Genomic DNA, 11,401 nt, shown 5'->3' with positions numbered 1-11,401 from the left:
TATAATGTACTTATCTCACATCTGCTCAGAAATCGTAACTAACAATAACTGTTGCGTTGCTGCTGTAGATGCCCATCATTTTGACGTTAATTATTAAAAACTGGCTTTTAGTTCAATGCCTATGAACTGTGTGGGAGAAAATATTATGCACTCGCCCTTTAGAAGGGAGGCACCATTTCTGAGACACCCCAGGCAAAACCCTCAGTCTTCTTTCAGACTATTGGTAAAAATAAACTCCAAAATACACATTTAGGTGTTAATTTTACTTAACTTTGTGCATTTGCAGTGGAAAATTTCTCCTAAATTCACCAAAAGTAAGCAATAGATAATGCCTCATTTGCATATTTTAACAAACAATTTCAGAAAACGTTCATCTTTAAAGGCCATTTTCTCTAAATATGTTTTTCTCAGGCAGGAGTCAGAAATCTTTGTTAAAGCAGCGCTTACATACACCAACTTTTCCAGTTTCACCCTTACCTATGTTCTGAAGGTTTTTACCAAGGGGTTTGTTCAGATACCATTCATAGCCTGATTTATGTAACATTTTATACCTGAAAACGTGGCAAAAATTATTAATATGTCAATGTCAATGTCAACAAAATAAAATCAATTCTTTTCTTCCTGAAGTTGTCTTTAAAAGGATATTTCACCGTTGGAAAGAAGAATGTATACATTTTTTTGTAAATCGGTCACTTATGTAGAAATGAGAAATGTATTTAGAAATTGGTGTCTTTTAGTCAGAGAAAAGCCACAAAATGTGTTTTTGGCTCATGTTGATGAAAGACACCAAATTCCAGAATGCACTTGCTTGGCTTCTCTACGAGTCCACTCCCAAGTCACGCCTACCATTTACAGACAGACAACGAGGCATTCAACTTAACTCAAGTGTTTTCTTGTTATTTCAACCATATACACAAAACGTTTCACCGTGGCTCAAGTGGTGTTACACATTTAAAATATATAAAAACAACATTAAATAAAAACAACATACGTGAAGTTCAGCTTACGCAATTGGTAGCATTAGTGCTTGGAATGGTGTTGACACCTTGTATAAACAGAGTCATGAATTTGCCTGGAATGTTTCTGCACCAGTCCGTATCCGTGGTAACACAGCCCACCTCCACGAGTCTTAACAGACAGAGCAGCATCTGCTCGAAAGGCTAGCATGCCTGGTAGCTAGATAGCGGAGTCCGGTACACTGTTGCTTAGCCATGTTTCCATGGAAACAAAAACACAGGTTCTCCAGATGTGTAAACAGGGTCCACTGGATCCCATTGCGCCTGTTGTCCTAGGATTGGGTAAAGTAAGCACCCTTGCCTAACTCCCACACTAAGTATAGGTATTATAGAGACAATCCTCTAAGACTAAACAACCGAACAGTAAACCAAATAAACAATGTCTAGAAAAACCAAATAATAAAGAATGGTGATATGTTTGGGGGCTGGGACTGTCTCACAACCTCTACTACTACAACCTACTTTGAAATCCTTGTCATCACCCTGTACTATGTGCAGCCATTCTACAGGCCATGCCATCTCCATTTTATATGAATCAATTGTATTGTTCTGTTAAAGTTAATACAAGAAGAAATAGAGTGAAACTTTTCTTGAGACATTTCTTTCCAACTTGAAAAATGAGGACTCTGTGGTGCATAGAGAAACAAAGGCTGGCGGGTGCTTTGCCCTGGATCTCTCAGCACCCTCCAACTCAGCAAACACACACGTGTGATGGATACTGAAATCCATTCCGGTGTCAAGTCAATACCTCAGTAAAAAAATAGAGGGGCCAGAGAAGCTGAAAGACTCACTCAAACTCAATTCACTTTACTTGGTAAACTATCAGAAGGGAAACAAAATCTAGAAAAAAAACTACATTTACATGAAAAAACTGGAATTTCGTGCCATTTGTATAAACAATACTGAAGCAAGAATTTGCTGCTGAAATTTGAAAAAGAACAAGAAGATAAAAATAATTTGTGATGTGTGTGATTTGTGAACACCAGAGGGTTAGAAGGATTCTGTCCTGGTTGTGGAACAACGGATCAGATCTTCACTCTCCCAAGGATCCTGGAGGGAGCCTGGGAGTATGCCCAACCAGTCTACATGTGTTTTGTGGCTCTGAAGAAGGCGTATGACCGGGTCCCCTGGAGATACTGTGGGAGGTGCTGCGGGAGTATGGGGTGAGGGGGTCCCTTTTCAGGGCCATCCAATCTCTCTGTGACCAAAGCGAGAGCTGTGTCCGGGTTCTCAGCAGTAAGTCAGACTCGTTTAAGGTCAGGTTTGGCCTCCGCCAGGGCTGCACTTTGTCACCGATTGTGTTTTTATTAATATTTATGGACAGGATGTCAAGGTGTGCTCGGGGTTGCAGTTCGGTGGGCTCAGGATCTCATCGCTGCTTTTTGCAGATGATGTTGTCTTGATGGCGTCATCGGTCTGTGACCTTCAGCACTCACTAGATCGGTTCGCAGCAGAGTGTGAAGCGACGGGGATGAGGGTTGGCACCTCTAATTCTGAGGCCATGGTTCTCAGTAGGAATCCGATGGAGTGCTTTCTTCAGGTAGGGAATGAATCCTTACAAATCCCAAGTGAAGGTTTTAGATACCTTGGAGTCTTGTTTGCGAGTGAGGGGACCATGGAGCGTGATATTGGTCGGAGAATTGGAGCAACGGGTGCGATTTTACATTCTATTTATTGTTGTGATGAAAAGGGAGCTGAGCCAGAAGGCAAAGCTCTCGATCTACTAATCAGTTTTTGTTTCTACCCTCACCTATGGTCATGAAGGCTGGGTCATTACCTTAAAGAACGAGATCCGGGTTACCAGCGGCCGAAATGGGTTTCCTCAGGAGGATGGCTGGCGTCTCCCTTAGAGAGAGGGTGAGAAGCTCATTCATCTGTGAGGAGCTCGGAGTAAAGCCGCTGCTTCTTCGCGTCGAAAGGAGCCAGTTGAGGTGGTTCGGGCGCCTCCCTAGGGAGGTGTTCCATGCACGTCCAGCAGGTAGGAGGCCGTGGGGAAGACTCAGGACTAGGTGGAGAGATTACATCTCCAACCTGGCCTGGGAGCACCTCGGGATCCCCCAGTCGGAGCTGCTTGATGTGGCTCGGGAAAGGAAAGTTTGGGGTCCCCTACTGGAGCTGCTGCCCCGCAACCCGATACCGCATGAGTGGTTGAAGATAGATGGATGGATGGATACACCAGGGGTGATTCTGGGATCAGAGCTTTAGGGGTGTCTGAAACCCTTTTAACATAATTATTTTTTTGAAGTTGTTCTACTGTGCTTACTGTGTATTTCATTACATCATTTGAACCAACATTGTAGTAGAAACACTGAATTATGTTACGGTAAATACACCAATATCCATCAATGGAAAAGCAAAGATTTTCAATATGCAGTATCAATAACTTGTCAAAATTAGACATGAATGCGATTTTGACAAATAGCTGACATGCAGTGATTTCCTGGAGGCGTCTATAGATTCCGGGTTTAGTTTAGTGATGCTGTGATTTTCCTAGAGCAGAAATCATTAGCTCAAAATATATTATTCTAGTTCTGTCAAGATCAAATATTAAAAATTAATGATCTTGACACATTGGAAATGGTTACTGTGAGGCCTTATAATCACACATAAATGGCTCTAAGGATAAGTATTTAGTCACTTCTTATTTCTACAATGGAATATTTTATACTGTTTATTGTTCTTCAGTTGGGAAATTAGAATTTACACTCCGTTTGTTAGTAATCACTACACACAGGCCTGAAAGACATCCTCAGAACCTAATCATGCACAAATAGAGAGATGTGAGAGTGAGTGGGCTGCCAGTGCCCTGAGCAGTTGGGGGGGGACCTTGCTCAAGTGCATCTGGCAGTGCCCAGGAGGTGAAGTGGCATCTCTCCAGGTACCAGTCCACACTCCGTACTTTGGTCCATACGAGGACTTGAACTGGCAACTCCCCAGTTCCCAACCCAACTCCCTACGGACTGAGCTACTGCCACCCCAGAATAGAACAAGTTGATGAAATTAAAAACAAAATTTTACTATGTCAATCATTATTTTCACGCCATGCAGAGCTTTGAATCTAATTTACCCAGGCTAAAGCTAGCTGACGTGTATCAGACACGGCTGTAAATGACTCTCACCAAAGCCAAATAGAGCTCTTTCAGATTCAGTGGCAGTCTTAACATATGGTGTTTTTCCATTACATGGTACCTGCTCCACTGCTCCACTTGGCTCGACTCAACTCGGTCGCGCCGCCCGTCCTCCTTCCACTGCAGATTAGTACCGAGTCATGCGTGATGCGAGCCGTGGCTGGTTGTCACAGCAGGAAACTGCTGTGACCTAATGCAACACACAGAACGTCGAGGGCGTGCTGTTTTTTAGCTGGAGATGAAAAAAAACACTGCTGGCGAATGTTTGTTCAGGACAGCGTGCCCAATACCAAAGTCTCACAGACTCATGAACTTTGGTGCGTGATCTTGTGAAATTGGTAAGGGCTTAGGGTTGTCCCGATGTTGAAGTTTAAAGGGCGTGCGGGTTAGAGTACACACTTACTGAGCCCTTTCCGTGAGTCTGTATCTATGCAGACGTCACCAAAGGGAATTACCCACGGTTCACAGCATTGTGACGTTTACCGCTGAGACCGTAGGAAAATACTACGAGATTACAAAGATAAACAACGATACAACATATGTGACCATGGAATGTAGCGGACCTGTTGTCCAGCTTGTAAAACAAGAGTTTGAATAAATGTGGAATCAGGCCATGTGGAAAGGGACAAACTTAAAATGAAAATACCCAAATTGTTAGGTGGTTCGGGCATCTGGTAAGGATGTCTCCTGGGCGTCTCCCTGGGGAGGTGTTCCAGGCACGTCCAGCTGTAAGGAGGCCTCGGGGAAGACCCAGGACTAGGTGGAGAGATTATATCTCCAACCTGGCCTGGGAACGCCTCGGGATCCCCCAGTCGGAGCTGGTTGATGTGGCCCGGGAAAGGGAAGTTTGGGGCTCCCTACTGGAGCGGCTGAACCTGCAACCCGATAGCGGATGAAGATGGATGGATGGATGGATGGATGTTATTAAACTGAATCCTTGGTCCTCAGGACTCACTTTGGGATTGGGCAGTGGCAGGAGGACTGGGAAGTACACAAACAGAGACCTGGCAAGACAAGTCTAAAGGCAAAAATGAAGCGAATTAAAGCGAATGAAAAGTTACCCAAACAAAAAAGAAACAACGCCAATAAGCATTTGGCAATGCTGCCAAAGACAACGTCTATGGTGTTGAACATGCTGCTAAAGCAGCAGCCAGCTGGGTGAGGATTACATTACCAAGACATCTTAAATGATGAGGACATCACGTTGTTTCATAAAGAAAAGCAGGAGAAGAACAGAAAAAGGAGGAGATGAAGAGAAAGAAGGACAATCAAGAGAGTTAAAACAGGCATGAGGAGGAAAAGAAAGAGGGCTGAGGAAGAGAGAAAGGAAGGGACAGAGACACAAAAGAGAGAAATTAATACAAAATTTCATAGTAATATTTTTTAACCCCAGTAACTGCGTGCTGACACACACACACACACACACACACACACACACATCCACATACACAGGTTTGTTTGTAGAATGTTTGAAATGTTCAGTTACAAGTGCAATGCCAACTTCATCACACATACAATCAAAATCAATTATTCATCTTGGCAATGTATATGATCGTGGGGAGTTACCCTAACTTCTTGTCTTGCTGGTTATATTAATATTGATTTGATCTTAAAAAAATAAAATAAACAATGCTGGTTTTCCTGGCATTTTGGCAAAGACAGGTGTTATCTGAAACCGTGTTTTGAGTAAAGAAGTGTAAGCAAACTCTCCAACATTTACTTCCCCATAGATTAGCTTCAACTGCCCATTCACCATTTAGTCTGTACTTTTGTCTGTTCTCTTTTTAAGATTGGATGGGGGGGGGGGGGGCATACATACCTTTGCCTTGGGCCCCCAAATGGCTAAATCCACCACTGTTCAGATATACAGTGAGGAGAATAAGTATTTAAACACCCTGCTATTTAGCAAGTTCTCCCACTTAGAAATCATAGAGGGGTCTGAAATTGTCATCGTAGGTGCATATCCACTGGGAGAGACATAATCTAAAAAAAGAAATCCAGAAATAACAATGTATTATTTTGTTAATATTTATTTGTATATTACAGCTGCAAATAAATATTTAAACACCTGTCTATCAGCTACAATTCTGACCCTCAAAGGATAATGCCATTTAGGTTTGAAAAAACTTTGCAGACTTTTAAGGCACGGTGCAAACACCTCCCAAACACACAGACTGGTTAAACTACTTTGTATTGTAAGATAGATAGATAGATAGATAGATAGATAGATAGATAGATAGATAGATAGATAGATAGATAGATAGATATTGATCCCAAAAAAAGGGAAATGTTGGTGTTACAGCAGCAAAATCAATCACACAGCACAGAATATAAATACAAATGAAATACTAGGATACAAAATACTGTACATACATACAACATACATGAAACAATAATATTAATAATAGGAATTAAAAAAAAGGACAAATCTTTGAATGTATAGACATATAAATATATATAGGAGTGCTAAAGGGGTGCTATAGGGGTGCTAAAGGGGTGCTAAAGGCGCCCCTGAAGTACTATAAAGCAACACTTGGTGGCAAAAACACGTAAGCCAAAAAACACAAGGCCACACAAAACAGACAAAGAGGGGTTGTTGGTGCTTTTTTATCGGAAATCTGGGGGCTGCAATTAAACTTGAATAATGGATGCCACTGCAACTGACTGCTTTACCATCTGTCTGGACAATGAAGATGACATTATGTGAGTACAACTAATGAAAACAATGATGTGTGAGGTTGCAGTGACACATCGTAATATGTTGAGTGATTACTTGGGAGTTCTTTCACAGCGTTGGTGATATCTCTTCCCTGTCGCTGTGACAAGGCAACAGAAAGCAGCGACGACATCCCTTCTTATGAGAGCCTCATATCTGCACTGCACTTAATGTGGCAAAACTTTTACTTCATATTTGTTGTTATGCAGAATTTAGTGTTATTAGCAACACTGGGCGGCTGTGGCTCAGTGGTAGAGCGGTTGCCTGCCAATCGGAAGGTTAGTGTTCGATCCCCGCCCCTGCAGTCATTGTCGATGTGTCCCTGGGCAAGACACTCAACCCCGAGTTGCCCCCGGTGCTGCGCATCGGAGTGTGAATGTGTGTGAATGTTTATCTGACGAGCAGGTGGCACCTTGTACGGCAGCCCCGGCCACAGTGTATGAATGTGTGTGAATGTTCCCTGTAGATGTAAAAGCGCTTTGAGCAGTTGTTAAAACTGGAAAAGCGCTATATAAATACAGCACATTTACATTTAGCAACAAACATTATGGCTGCAGCATCTGTTGGGTACCGACGGCGAACTCCACCTGATGAGGCAAACCTAAAAATGTTTAGGTGTAATAGATAACATGGTTTTCGATAAAAGTGTGATAAAAATTCTTGAAACACACATATGTGTGTGTTTCAAGAATTTTTATCACACATCACTTCAACTTGCCTTTTTATAATTATTGCACAAATATTCACGTGTAACATTCGTTATAATAAAACCATAAGCAAGCACTGCACATAGAATGAACTAATCAAAACAACCCATAACTACACAGTGCAATTTATTAATTATACATTATTCTCTCTTGGTTTATCTTCGACCAATAACTTGTTTTTGATAATATGCATGTGATTCAATGATGCAATGTAATAATTCCTCTTCTTTAAGCTTGGTTCATAGCAGCCAAAGTAGAAACTATCCACTAGTAAAAAGCAAGTTTCTTCACATCATTAAAATCTGATCAAATTCACTTTCAGCTTCTGCAGAGTTCACCTTCAGTTCACTTGACTCCATCTGAAAATTGAGAACTACAGGCACCACGTACAAGCTGGAACCAATTCTCCCTCCCTTCAATATATAGAATCAGGATCTAGAAAACAAACCAGAACATGAAAGATGATTAAACATAAATACCTTGAAAAACAGAATTGAAGAGATCCCTGTCTGTCCAACATCTGATTCTGCAGGATACCTCTATCTCCCCCTACTGGTGAAACACCTTTTGTGCTGAAGAACAAGATCAAAATAATGTGCAGTAGACCATGTGTCACTGAATATATAGTCTCTGTAGAGTAGTTTAGAGATTGCTATTTGCAGCAGTACCATTTCAGTGTAAACAGGTTGAACAGCATAATTGTTGGTCTATAAGTTAATTAATAAATGACTTAAAGTGTGCACCAGTTTTAATACAATGCACGCTGTTATACATCAGTCATCTGCCAGGCTGTTCTGTGTTCCAGGCCATGCCTCTGACACCCTTGTGTTGGTTGTCTTTCATTTTTTCTTGTGCTAAATTGAAATACATTTTTCCATCCTTCTTTCGTTATGCATTTAATAGTTTCTTTAAAACACAAACAGTTTTTTCATTTCATTTCATTTCATTTCATCTCATTTCATTTCATTTCATGTATTTGGTTATTTGAAAAGGGGACAATGTACACTGATCAACATTCAAAGCAAATGTAAGCATACCCGAGTTAGCCATAGGCTAATTTTCATCGGCAGTCCCCTAGCCAGATGTTATTAGGCATCACAGTTCTGTGTCTGTAATATATTCAGTGTTTGATTAATGTGCACATTAGGGGTGGGACTCACCAGACGCCTCACGATATGATATCATTACGATAACTATGTCACGACACGACATAATTTCAATTTTACACATATTGTAATATTCTGAGATATATTGCAATTTTATTATTTATTCCCAATTTCAAATTATGTCCCCAAAAGGAAACTTTGTCAACATCTATTTCATCTAAAAAGAAACATTTTTCTGTCCATCTTACTTTAATTTTAATGTTGCAAAATGGGATTGTCAAGCAGAAAAAATGGCCGACACATATCTAATAATGGATCGATACTTGGCGTCTGTGTATCAATACAGCATCGCCATAGAAAATATCGCGATATGATGCCAAATCGATTTTTCCCCCCACCCCTAGTGCACATTAGAAGCACCATTGAGATATGGTTTAAATTGGGAAACACGATGGAACATCTTGTAACAATGTAACACTGTTGTATTATTTCAACATGCTGTTGGAAAGGTTTTTTAAAGTCAAGAGGAGGGTTCAAAGAAAACCATCCCAATCATTTCCACACACTCCCTAATTGGATGCCACCATGGGACCAGGTGCAGTTTGCACAATTTGAAATCAGAGCCTACATAAGTGCCTTCATGGACCTTTGAGGAATAAATGAAAAACACTTGAGGGTGTCCACTCTGTACTTTCATTTAAATAATGCTCATCTCATATGAAGTGCGTTTTCTTAAAGCATCAAAACTACGTCTCCAACACACATTTAACTTTAGAGGCTGATATGTACTGTATGTACAGATGTATAGACATGTATGAACTGTAGTCTTCCTGCACAGCCTCAGCTCCCAGCAGGGAAAGCAGAAGGAGACATCCAGCCAGCCACCCTCACACCCCCTCACCCTGCTGTGTGTGCCGATTGCATATAGCCTCCAGTCCCTTTCCATCCAAGCCCCACATCACGACACCAGGACTGTGGGTTGCTCATTTAGAGGACCAACAACAACTACAAGTTTAAAAGAAAAGCCCCCAAACTACAATAAGCTAGCGTCTTCAGAGGTTTGAGGGGGATGCAGACTGATGGAAAAGTCAATAATGACTCTCCAGACCAGCAGGTGTCATGCCCTGGCTGTGGTGTAGTCTCAAACCTTTGATCATAGAAGGCAACTACAATCACCGAGCTTTCAACTGCTGAGAAACATTGTGGCTGGGTTGCACAAACTTTTTCCTACTTTACCTTCCCCCCCCTCTTTTTATGAAAAGTTATTTCTTCCAGTAAACTATAACATTACATTTGAAATATATTTCACAGCCTTTGTTGTAAAAATCTATTGGCCTTGAAAGTAACCCTGACTCAATTAACCCAATACTTGGTCATTAGCTCAGCTGAAGCTTGATTGAAAGGTAAGACTACAGACAGTACTGCAGATAATAGATGAAGTTAATTTGTTAATTTAGGTTCAGGAGCGGGGCCACGCCTAAACCCCACCTCTGATCACCGGACAAACCCACATGAACCGTGCTGCGCAGCCAGGCTCGTGTCTCCGATTGCTTGACCCACCCTCCCTTTCCCCCTCCTTCATCTATTCATCTTCCCCCTCATCCCTTCCTGTTGTACTTCTCTCTCAGGTCTCATCTAGGTACCGTCTGGGGCTCTGTAAACTATTCGGTAAAAACTGCTTCTGAGACGGAACCTCCACTCTGAGTCTCCTCCACCTGGTCATCACACATCCTCCCAGACCAGCCATCAGACGACATCCACATCAATTTATCGATCTGCACATTCATAATGTTCATTAAATCTTCATCACATGGTTGTGGCGTGGTCCATGCTAGTGAAGAGGTACTGGTCACACTGACCAGCAGAGGACAGTGTCCTCCCAAAAGGAGGAAGCCTGTGAGCACGATGCAGGTTTGGGGTGGGTATCTATGTGTGGATGCATGCTGGAGAAGATCTCCATTATAGATTTTACTGACATTATACACATTTTTGTGCACTTTCCTTTTCTATTCATGCATCAAACCAGTGTATAGTTCCCAGCCATGCAAGGCATGTTCATGGAATGTCTTAAAATGGAAAGCCTAAATGTGCGCAGCAAATATTGTGGTACTGTTATCTTCCAGATACTTGTTGATAGGAAATGACAACATACTCATGTATTCTTGAATATAAGTTATTTAACTTCAGTGAGGGAGGATTTTTGACCTCATGGTGGTGTGAGACAACAGATCAAACACAGGTTGCAGACCACTGCATAGATTTATTGACAGCCAGAATCACCATTCCTTTGACAGTGTGATAGCTGTTTCACACTGTACGTGGCATGCCTTGCGCTCACTGCTGGGTTACATCCTAGTCCTATTCCCAAAATATATTTGTTGGGCTTGCTGCAAAATAGGCAAGACTTTCTACATTTACATCAAACATGCACCAATATTTAAATGCACTTTACTTCAGCGTCCTGTGTTAACATCAGACGTGTGGTACATGCGACATTGTGTAGGATACACAAAGATTCCAGTAGAGATTTGGTGACAAAGATGTTCCTGTCTTTCAGCCAAAGAAAGCCTTGGCACTTGCCCTGGTTTAGAGGATATACGGCGGAAGGCAGCAGCAAGAGGGTGTGGGTGCACGAGAGCGTCAGGTCCAGAGAGCAGTTAGGGGAATTCCGGCTGGTGAAGGAGCTCCGCTGTCACTGGGACCGGTTCCAGGGGTAGCTTTGGCTCAA

General features: G+C 41.9%; 1 long non-coding RNA gene across 1 annotated transcript; it reads right to left on the bottom strand.

Annotated features, from left to right (window-relative positions):
* Nucleotides 1–821: 821 nt before the first annotated feature.
* LOC117937934 lies at nt 822–10,670 on the bottom strand. The gene is made up of 3 exons (XR_004655289.1): nt 10,657–10,670; nt 1,234–1,240; nt 822–1,002 (listed from the first exon to the last, which is right to left on the bottom strand). It is a non-coding gene; the product is annotated as an uncharacterized LOC117937934 (long non-coding RNA).
* Between the last annotated feature and the right edge of the window lie 731 nt (nt 10,671–11,401).

Source organism: Etheostoma cragini, chromosome 22, assembly GCF_013103735.1.
Source record: "Etheostoma cragini isolate CJK2018 chromosome 22, CSU_Ecrag_1.0, whole genome shotgun sequence".
In the NCBI taxonomy this organism is placed as follows: domain Eukaryota; kingdom Metazoa; phylum Chordata; class Actinopteri; order Perciformes; family Percidae; genus Etheostoma; species Etheostoma cragini.
Note: the sequence above shows the minus strand (reverse complement) of the source record. Positions and strands in the feature narration are given on the sequence as shown.